The following is an 11,340-nucleotide window of genomic DNA, read 5'->3' as shown; positions in this document are numbered from 1 at the left end:
CCTGATTCACACTTCCTGCTTAGCATTGTTTTTGCTATTCTGGGTCTTTTATTTTTCCATATGAATTTCATGATTGCTTTCTCTATTTCTACAAGAAATGCCGTTGGGATTTTGATTGGCATTGCATTAAACCTATAGAGAACTTTTGGTAATATTGCCATTTTGATGATGTTAGTTCTGCCAATCCATGAACAGGGTATATTTTTCCAGAGAGATGGGACTTTTAAGAGATGATTAGGTTATGAGAGCTCCCCTCCCAAATGGACTAGGACTGTTATCATAGGAATGGGTTAGTGATGGTGATAGTGGATTTGTTCTAGGCTCAACTCCCGCTTGCATCCCGCTCCAAATTTCATGTGCTCCCTTATCCTTCTGCTTTGTTTTGACACAGCATGAAGGCCCTCACCAACAGATAGCCCTTTGATCTTGGACTTCCAGCATCCAGAACTACAAGCCAACAGATTTCTTTTTTTTTTTAATTTTTAAAATTTGTTTACAGGTGGGCTGTGACTCAGAGGTAAAGTGCTTACCCATCATGTTTGAGGCAGTGGGTTCAATCCTCAACACCACATAAAAATAAAATAAAGATACTGTGTCCACCTATAACTAAAAAATAAATATTAAAAAATTTTGTTTTAATTGGTTACATATGACAGTAGAATGCACTGTAGATTTATTTTCTTTATAATTTACATATTCTTTGATATCCTGCTGTAGCAGCAGTGAATGGACTAAGACAACATCCTAATCTCAAAATGAAGCTAACAATTCTTTTGCTTGAAGTTGTTGTAAATGTGCCCATCATATGGTAGGTGCCCAGTTTAAGTAGCTATTAGAAACAGCTAGAGTCACCAATTTTCTGGCCCTTTTAAAAATAGTTCTTGTCTTCCTTTATTGCCCTAGATGTCTATGTCTTGGAATTGTAAATGTCCTTCAACAATTAAAGCCTAGAAGTGAGCCTGGCCCCCAGTAAGCCCCAGTTTCTTCTTCTTCAGCGCAATCTGACAAAAGCCTTAACTCTCCTCTCAATCTATTTACAACTATGTTTAATTTATCATAAATCTCATGGGAATTGTTTTCCTTATTTTTGTGCTGCATTATATATTTTACAGAGCACGTAGATTTCTGATGGGTTTCCTTCTCAAAGTGGGGCACCAACCTGGGTGATTGATATCCAAACATGATGACAGTGTTTTGTGTGAACAGAGCAGCACTTGGGGGAGGAGTGAGAGCCCTGTCTCCCTAGTGTTCCCTTCAGCCTGATCTCTCTTCTCTCTCTCTTTCTTCTTCTTCTTCCTTCCATCCTGGTTGATCAATGCCTTTCCCCTTAGTTTGTGTCTTGTTTTCAGAGTCACAGAAGATGGGGACCTATTAGATGCAAAATGGAATTGTTGGTGAGAACATGAGGAGGAGAAGAGAAATAAAGGAGGGAAAGGAAATTTTTTTGTACCATTCATAGTATATGAGGTGATTTTAGTTGGCAAACGGTTTAGGTGGCAAGAATTTACTAGAATAAATTGTTGAATTACATCGACACAGATGGACTCAATTCTCATAAGTATTTTTTTAGTTAAAATATATAAGCAGTGGACTCAAGCACTGATTTTAAAGATATATTATTTAGGGCAACATGAAAGTAAATTCAGTTTAAAGTTAAAAACTGATTTGATGTAAAGAAGAAATCCATAGTACAGATGGTACTCACCCATGACAAAAATTTTAACTACTGTGTATGAAATACTGATATATGAAAAGTACTGTTAATAGTACTGTAAGAATGTCCCACATCCTAGGCTAAAGGATGGTTCTCTTATGTGGAAGACTGTGAGCTCACAGATGACTCTTGAGAGAGAATGGGGAGAAGAGAATAAGGCTGGCCCAGCTGGCTACTGGGCAGACATGGATATCCCTGAATTTAGTTCTATTTCTGTTGTGCAAATAAGCTGAGAATTAGAAAATTACCCCCAGCTAGAAACTGACTTACTGGTGGGTCTACTTTTGGCTCAAGCTTTCAAACAGGAAGTATCAGCTGGTGTTGGAAGACTCTATGCAAGGTAGATGCATTCCCCAAGAGTGGCACCTGCTACTGTGGTCACCAGGCCCCACCATGAATGGGCCAGCTGAATAGTGTAAGTGTACTAAAAAGGAGATGAGATTTATTTGAGAAAAAAAAAAACAACCTGAATGGGTTGGTGATGAATATTTTGAGCAAACTGAAAAGGAAAAGAGACAAAGGAAAGGGCAGCTTCTTTTTTTCCAGGAAGCCTGGGCCATAGAAACTTAGAGTCAATGTACAGGGGAAGGAAAAAATATCCAAGCCAATTCAACGCAAGGTTAATTTGAATCCAAGGAGAGGAATCTTTGGGACTAGGTAGGGAAGGCCCAGCAACAAGGGCAGAATCTTTCAGGATTTGCTGTCCTCAAGTGGCTGCTGAGAAACAAATGAAGCTTGGTCTTGAGTCAGAGGTCTGATGGGGTAGAAAGGAAGTATGCACAGGAAGGCAGCTTCTGAAAGTTGTTGGGACTCTGAGAACTGTGCTCATCAATAATGTCAACTTGAATCATCCTGGGGCCTAATCTAGCTTTATCAGCATTCTAGTCAAATAAAATTGGGTAGGAGTCACCCTAGAATAAAACCTAGAGAACTAGAAAAGAAGAATCTAAAATCATGATCCTACTACTGCTATGGTTTGACTGCAGTTGTCCCCATGAAAACTCAAGGGCAGGCCTGGTCTCCAATTAACAGTATGGAGAAGTCAAGGATCCTCAAGAGGGATTGTTCACCCCCCTGCCCTTGGGAGTGAATTCTCACTGACAGGACCGGATTTGTCATCATGAAAGTAGGTCGTTATAACGCAAGTTAGCAAGTCTGTTACCTCACCTTGGTCTCTGTTGCACATGTGTTCTTCTGCATGCTCTGCTTTCCATTTTTCTTCATGAGTTGAATCTTTTTGAGGCCCACAGTAGAAGCTGAACAGGTGCTGGTACATGCTCTTAGAGCTCCAGAACTGTGAATTAAATAAAACTCTTTTCTTTGTAAGGCATCTAGCCTCATGCATTTTGTTACAGCAACACAAAATGGACTAAGAAAATTACCTTTCCTCATAGACAAGGACCAAATATTGCTAATGTTCTACATCTCAACAATTTCTATTATTTTTTAAAACAGCTGCAGTTTTTCTCAAGGAATAACAACTATTTTGTTACTCCTTGTCAACTTCCCTGACCAGTGTCTCAGTGGCTAGAGATTGGCACTAAAAGACTGTTTAAGAACAAATAATTATTCCATCATTTAACATTCAGGTCATTTCAGATGAGTCATCTACCCTCTCTGAGCCTGAAGATTTTGCATTTGTACCTACCTCATGGCAGTGTTATGAAGTTCAAGTGACAGAGTATGTAGAACACTGGGTCAGTTGTTATTTTTATAAGCCTTAAGGGGATTTTTGTTTATAAGTTTTACTTTCCATGGGCTTGGGGGTAAAAGAAAGGAGGCAAAAGAATGAGAGGTAGCAATGAAGAGGAACATAGACAAAGCTTCCATGGTCTTTGGAAAAAGAAACTCATGTGGTTATCTCTTGGTACCTATGGAAGACTAATTCCAGGACCTTTGCAGATATCAAGATTTGAGGATACTCAAGTCCTTTATATAAAATGGCAGAGCATTTGCATAAAACCTGAATATTTATCCTTCCATATACTTTAAATCATTTCTAGATTACTTATAATGCTTAATGCAATGTAAATGCTATATAAATGATTGTTATATTTTTTAGGGAACAGTGACCAGGAAAATGTCTGTGCATGTTCAAGATAGATGCAATTTTTTCCCAGGTATTTTCTATTCCTGGTTGGTTGAATCCTGGATGTGAAACTCCCTGACATAGAAGGACAATTGTATTTGGCACCGAGGATTAAGTTACCTATGTGACATAAATTCCACTCTCTAAACACCACCACCACCTTCCAAAACCAACCAACCAACCAACCAGCCGACTAAACAAACCCACAACTTCTAGGAGTGGAAGAAGAAATGAAGAAGAAAATGAAGAGCAAGGAGGAAGATACTGAGGAGAAAACTGCAGGAACAAACTGATTTTGTAGCCTTGGTATATAGGAAAAGACTCTATTTTGATGACTTACTTGCATATATGTTGTCCCAGAAGGGAAAAAATATAGAGAGTAAATGAAGAAATCAGAGATAGCTATGCAGATCATGCCAAGGAGAAATATGTGCAAATGGAATGATATTCTATTAAAAAATATAGACTTGAAAGAGGTATGTGGCCTGTGCCTTTGAAAACATCAGGGAAAAATGTATACATGTTCATAAAATTTTAATTGTAGTGACACATGCTTCTACATTAAGAATAATTAGAAGAAATTTGGCATAATTAAAATAAAAAATTCAGTAACTTTTAAAACTTAAATTTATATAAAAAGTAAAAAAGAACAGTATGAAATAATTTTAAATTATTTTTTAAAAACTACATGGGAGAATTGTTTTTATTGATTCCCATGAAATTACTATGTGTGTATATTTTACTGGGGATGGAACCCAAGGCCTTTTCTTTGTTAAAAAAAAAAAAAAGTACTTGATCACTGATCTCCCACTGAATTATATCTCTAGCTCTTTTTATTTTATTTCAAATAAAATAAAATGCTCAGTTGCGCCTTAACTTGCAATCCTCCTGCTGCATCCTCCTGAGTAGCTAAGATTATAGGCATGTGCCAACAGCCCTGGAAATACTATTAAGAAAATTTTCCTTCATTTTACTATTAACTATAAAGGATATATACATATCCTATATAGTTTAACAGTATATATATATATATATATATATATATATATATATATATATACACACACACACACACAATAACAATTTAAAAAAAATTACCATAACTCCTTAGGTGGGATAAGATACTGGGTTCAGCAAATTGAAGTATGCAGGATGTCAGAAGGTATTGTAGTTTGGATCTGGAATGTCTCCCACAATCCTGTCTTAAAGCTTTGGTACATAGTCCATGGCACTATTCGGGAGGTAGGGCCTAGTGGAAGGAAGTGAGGTCACTGGGAGCATGCCTCTGAAGTGAATAGTGTGGCTCTGGCCCCTTTCTGTCCCTCTCTCCATTCTTCCTGGCTTCCATGAAGTGAAGGGGTTTCCTCCACAGTGTACTTCTATCATGATGTTCTGCCCCATCTGTGATGCATTCAGAAGCAACAGGATCAAACAACCATGAACTGAAACATTTTTTTCCCTTGGTACCAGGGATTTTTTGTTACCCAGTGGTGCTTAACCACTAAGCCACATCTCCAGTCCTTATTATTTTTTGTTTTGAGAGAAGGTCTTTCTACGTTGCATAGGTCTTCTGTAAGTAGCTGAGACTGGTCTTGAACTTGTGATCCTCCTGCCTTAGCCTCTTGAGTTGCGGGATTATAGGCATGTACCATCATGCTCAGCTGACTGATACATTTGAAACTGAGCCAAGATAAATGTTTTTTTTTTCTTTTACATTGTTTTTCAAAGGTATTTTGTCAAAGTGATGGAAAGCTGACTTACACAAAAGAACTTCCTTGAAAGTCCTTATTTTTAAAAGAATTCTCATCTGGCTCTCCCTAGTGTAGCCCTCCTTTATAATCCTGTAATACTTTGTACTTCTCCAAATGTACCACTTACAAACTGTGTTATAAGAACCTATTGATTTGTCTTTCTGTCTTAGACTGGAAATAGGAAAGGTAATAGATAAATATCTGTTGAATTAATTAATTCAGCAATAATTTATTGGATACTATATTAGTCTGTTTTCACATTGCTATAAAAATACCTGAATGTAGATAAATAAATTTATTTAGCTCACAGTTTTAGAGAATTAAGAGCATGGTACTAATATTTGCTCAGTTGTATGAAGGCCCTGTTGGCAGTGTCCCGTGGCAGATGGCCTCATGGTATGAGGATTTGTGAGAGGGAGAAGTCACATGGTGAGAAAGGAAGTCAGAAAGTATGGAGGAACCAATATTTTTCTTAATAATAACCTACTCTGGCAGGAACATACTGCAAAAGACCAGCACTAACCTCTTAAGGGCAGTGTCCTCAGGGACCTAATTACCTTGCACTAAACTCCACCTCTTAAAGGTTCCATTACCTCTTAAAATCCAAATGTTAGTAGATCCTAGTGTATGGCAGCCACTTTCTAGGTATTGGGAATATAGTAATGCACATAATCACAAAAAGAATCCCTCACATCATGAAGTGTTCTAGTCAGAGGAGAATAACAAAGAAATGAACATTTGTAGTATGTCAAATAGGGGTAAATATAGGGATAAAAGTAATGCAGAAAAGGGGTGGAGAGTGCTGGGGCAGGAGACCTGAAGGAGAAGCAGAAGTTGGTCCTGTGAACATCCAGAAGAGGAGCACCCAGCAGAAGGAGTCACAGTGCAAATGCCTTGGGCCGGGTGTACATAGAACTAGAGAGGGGAGGCAGTTGAGAAGAGATCAGAGATGGAAGTTGGCTTGCAGATGTAAAGGAGACTGTAGCTCACTATGAGAATTTGGCCTTTTATACTGAATGAGTTAAAAGGCAATGGGAGGTTTTGAGCAGAGAAGTGATATTATCTGGCTTTCTATTTAAAAGGATCTTGTTGGTTGCTGAATTGAGAATGGGCATGAGAAGGTAAAGATGGGCAGCAAAACAGTTCCACACTCTTGTAATAATCCAGGCAAGAAATGACAGTGTCTTCTGAATTCACTTGGAGGATTGAGGGGGCTGTGAACTTGGAGAGAAAAAGAGGAATCAAGAGTGATTCCAAGATAGTTGTTCTGAACAGCTGGAAAGATGGCACTGTCTTCTCTGTGATAGAGGAACTGTAGGAGGAGAAGCTGGTGAAGAAGACTAGAAGTTTCACTTTGGACTTAATAAGTTTGTTGCTTATTAGACATATTTTTCTTATTTGTATAGAGTTCCCTATCCAATTTGGAGAATACGTATTGTTTCTTTTTTCAATATTACAATCTAACAGGAACTTGAGCACTTACATAACAGATCAGTAGGAACTGAAATAGTGGAAGGGCTGGGGAAGAGGATTTTGAGCGGTTTTGTTTAAACATAGGATACCACATCTATCCCATTATCTATTTTGCTTCATCAGCTAATGGTGTATTTTAAGCAGTCTTCAACAGCCAGTATTGGTTGTTAGTAATCAGTGTTTTAGACCCTTGGTTTCAGGTAATTTCTGAAAGGAAAAATTTGGGATTATAAAAAGTTCATGGGCCCTGTTGGAAGATGTAGTCTGCCATTGACCCTGAACATCTCTGCATATTCTTGCAGAGTGTGCAGATTATAAAACTAATCTGTCTCCTAAACCTGAACAGTTTCTCTAGTTAGTCACTTAGTCAATTAAATAGATCACAGTTGAGAGAGATTAACTTATTTGTTGTTTGCTTTTGTGCTTGCCTCTGAACCTTGGGTTCCTCTTTTGTAATGTGACCCATTGTGTACACTAGTGTTTCCTAGGATCATCACTCCATCTGTGTGTTATATAGAAGCAAGGAAACTCTTTCAAATATTTGATGTTATTTGTTGTGCCAATAGTAACAAAGTCCTTTGTCTCTAACCCAAGAGACTTGTGTCTTCTGTCAGCATCAGTGAAACAGTAACAGTATACATTGGATAAAGTTTCAGATCATTGACAGGCCTCTACTCTCTCAAAGGAGTTGTCTAAAGCCACATTCTGGGACTGAGAAGTAGCTTGTAGCAAAATATAAAGGGATCAGGCAGATGCTCCAGGGTCCAGCTAGAAAGGACCCCACTTCCACTTGGGGACTTTGCCTCTGAATGAAGTACTTTGCCTCTGAATGAAGTATCTTTTTTTTTTTTTTTTTTTTTTTTTAAATATTTATTTATTTATTTTTAGTTCTCGGCGTACACAACATCTTTGTTGGTATGTGGTGCTGAGTATCGAACCCGGGCCGCACGCATGCCAGGCGAGCGCGCTACCGCTTGAGCCACATCCCCAGCCCAGAATGAAGTATCTTGATGGGGCAAGATAGGAAAAGATCAGATAGAGTTGTACGGATTAGGCTAATTTCCAATTCATGAAATTCCTTTACTCAACATACATGGTAAAAGTGAGTCCTTCTCACATGATGCTTCTCACATGTTCTGTGAGGGAGTGAACTAATAAGTTAAGGAAGCATTTGCACTGTAGAGTTTTGAGCATTTCCTATAGGTAGTACTTTTAGAGTAAAGGTAAAGATGATGGCAACTAAAACAAAAGAAATCCTAGACCACTTTTGCCTGTGGATGGACAGATAGCGATCCCACAAAAAAAAAAAAAAAAAAAAAAAAAAAAAAGCAGGGACTTTTATTTTAACAAAGAGAATCCATTTGCCATTTACTTTTACGAATTTTTGATTAACTAGGACTGGATTGATGAGCACTCCTTATTTACACTCATCACTACTGAGTCCACTTCCCTTGGCTGTGGAGCTGAGGGAACCAGCTACCAACACCCTGAAGGTATTGAGGGGATGTATGGAGACACAGAAGAGTTGTTTATTATCTAAGGGAACACCAAAAGAGAACATCACTTCAGTAAGCATTAACCTTTTAAAAATGTGTGTTACTATTATGGTTTGGATATAAAGTATCCCCCAAACGTTGCTGTGGTAATGCAGGAATGTTCAGGGGTGAAATGCTTAGGTTACGAGAGCCATAAACTAATCAATTGATTCATCCACTTTAGGGATTAATAATATGAAAGGACTACTGTACTGGATGGTAACTGTAGGCAGGTAGGATATGGATGGAGAAGATAGGAGTGTACCCTTAGGGATTGCATCTTCTCCCCCAAATCTTCCTTCTATCTCTTTGCTTCTAGATGCCATGAGTTGAGCAGTTTTTCTCTGCCATGATCTTCCACCATGATGTTCTTCCTCACCTTGGGCCCAGAGCAACAAAATCAATCAGGGAACCCATGAGCCAAAATGAACCCATGAGAACCCCATGGCTCTGAACCCATGAGCCAAAATGAACATTTCCTCTTCTAAATTGTTCTTGTCAGATATTTTGGTCAGTGGCAAAAAATCCAACTGATATAATTACTAATTTAGTAAGACACTAAATTCATAAACTATTACAAATCTATTACTTACACTATGTAAGTAATCTTCTTTCTAATGGAATTCATATTTCTGAGGGGATATTAATGACCAAAAAGGAAGGAATTGTGTAATGGTGATTGTCTGGAACCATCAATACAAAAAGCACAGATTAATCAATATTGCAGAAGTAGGATCAAATGATATTTGGTGAAATTTCATTTACCCTCCAGTGAGAGTTCCTTGGTAGTTTACCCAATGTCCCCTTTGGTTTCTCCAGTCAAAATCTATTCTTAGATGATGGAGGAAAGGATTTGAATGGCACAATATGACAAATCATACTTAAATAAACGAATATTGATATATTCTTTGCTCACTTTTTTTCCTCTAAAAACATAGAAAATACTTAAGTCTAATACTTCTTTAATCTGTCTGAACTGTGTTGCCATCTCAAGTAGGAAAAGATATAAAAGCAGAAATATGGTGAAATTCAAAGATGCCTCAGAAGCCACTTTGGAAATTCTGTACTCGTATACACATGCAGCACTTTTATTTTACAGAATGGGTTGGCTGAATAAAATGAATCTTATCTTTCCCCCTATATGAAATAGTCTGCCTCATCTTAATTTGCAAAATTTCTCATTACTCCTTTTACTCATTATTCTGTGTTTCCTTAAAAGCACAAGCATGATATCTCTAACTGAAATCTATATCATTCTCTTCCAAATTAGATGCTAATTATTTCCATCCTCTTGCTCTCATGTCATACAAGAAATACACTCAATTCAAACAGTCTCTGAATCAGGGCTCCAGCAGAAGGATTGGTAACTTAATGAAAGTTTCCACTTCATTTAAAAGCTGAAAATCACTAGTACAAATGTGTATTATTTCTACAGCAGTGATTTTGTGGATAATCACTATTTGCTTGAATCTAAAGACAGGGAGATAATTACATTCTTCTCTGGGGAATGGTCTGTTGAGAAAAAACACTTTTTGGTTTTGTTGCTGAGAAGCTGCATTAGGCTTAGAAAGGAAAGAAATGATGCTTCTCACATGTTCTGTGAGGGAGTGAACTAATGAGTTAAGGAAGCATTTGCACTGCAGAGTTTTGAGTATTTCCCTTAGGTTCTGAGTCTTGTCTGTGGGCTTTAGACTTTCCCAGGTTCCAATTGGGGGTAACCCAGCAGGCCTATTTTTCAGAGTATCAAAATCCCAGAGCATCAATCATCCATCAGTAGGGCCCTGTTAGTACTGTGTCTACCACTAGACATAGAATCTTCCAAATCCAGTCACATGTGGCTATTGAGCTCTCACAAGATGACTAGTTTGAACTGAGATGTGTTGTAAATGTAAAATACAGTCGTACTCCCTTCCTCATGGTTTCACTTTCTGCTGTTTTAGTTACCCATGGCCAGTTGCTATCTGAAAATATTCATAAGTTTATTATGACTAAGTTTATACATATTATGTGCTATTCTATGTGATGAAATCTCATGCCATCAGCCCCCTTGGCCAAGACTAGAATCATATTTTTGTCCCGGGTATTCATGCTGTATATGTTACTTATCCATTAACCCTTCAGTAGACATCTCGTTATATAAATCAACTGCTGTGATATCCCAGAGTTTTGTTCAAATTGCTTTTTTAAGTTTTTTTTTTTTTTGGTAGTGGGGATTAAAGCCAGAGATACTTAACCACTGAGCCACATCCCCAACCCTTTTTAAAAATATTTTATTTAGAGAGAGTTATTTAGGGCCTCGCTAAATTGCTGAGGCTGGCATTGAACTCAAAATCCTCCTGCCTGGGATTGCAGGCATGCACCACCATACCCTTCTGTAATAGCTTATCATTATATAACAATGCCTACATCATTGACCTCAGTTTATCTCGTTATGTAGACAGCATATCATCTTATATCATCACAAGAAGTAGAAAGGATAAATATAGTGCAATATGATATTGATGAAGGGAGGAAAAGAAAGAGATGGAGAAAGAGTGATTATATTCATTCAACTTTTATTAGAGTATATTATTATAATTATTCTATTTTGTTATTATTGTTAATCTCCATGCCTAATTTATAAATGAAATTTTATCATAGTTATATATGTATAGGAAAAAACATAGTAAATGCAGGGTTTGCTACTATCTCAGGTTTCAGGTAACCAGTGAGGGATGGAGATATATATATATATATATATATATATATATATATATATATATATATCTCCATATATAT

At 37.4% G+C, this 11,340-nt stretch overlaps 1 long non-coding RNA gene across 2 annotated transcripts in view; it reads left to right on the top strand.

Annotated features, from left to right (window-relative positions):
- LOC107139634 overlaps nucleotides 1-4,679 on the top strand; it is a 32,140-nt gene extending 27,461 nt beyond the window's left edge. For both annotated transcript variants that reach the window (XR_007348891.1, XR_007348892.1), the window contains exon 3: nucleotides 3,835-4,679. This is a non-coding gene — a long non-coding RNA (uncharacterized LOC107139634). The remainder of the gene's footprint in view (nucleotides 1-3,834) is intronic.
- The last annotated feature ends 6,661 nt before the right edge of the window (nucleotides 4,680-11,340 follow it).

The sequence above is a fragment of the Marmota marmota genome, unplaced genomic scaffold, assembly GCF_001458135.2.
Source record: "Marmota marmota marmota unplaced genomic scaffold, marMar, whole genome shotgun sequence".
Classification (NCBI taxonomy): Eukaryota; Metazoa; Chordata; class Mammalia; order Rodentia; family Sciuridae; genus Marmota; species Marmota marmota.
Note: the sequence above shows the minus strand (reverse complement) of the source record. Positions and strands in the feature narration are given on the sequence as shown.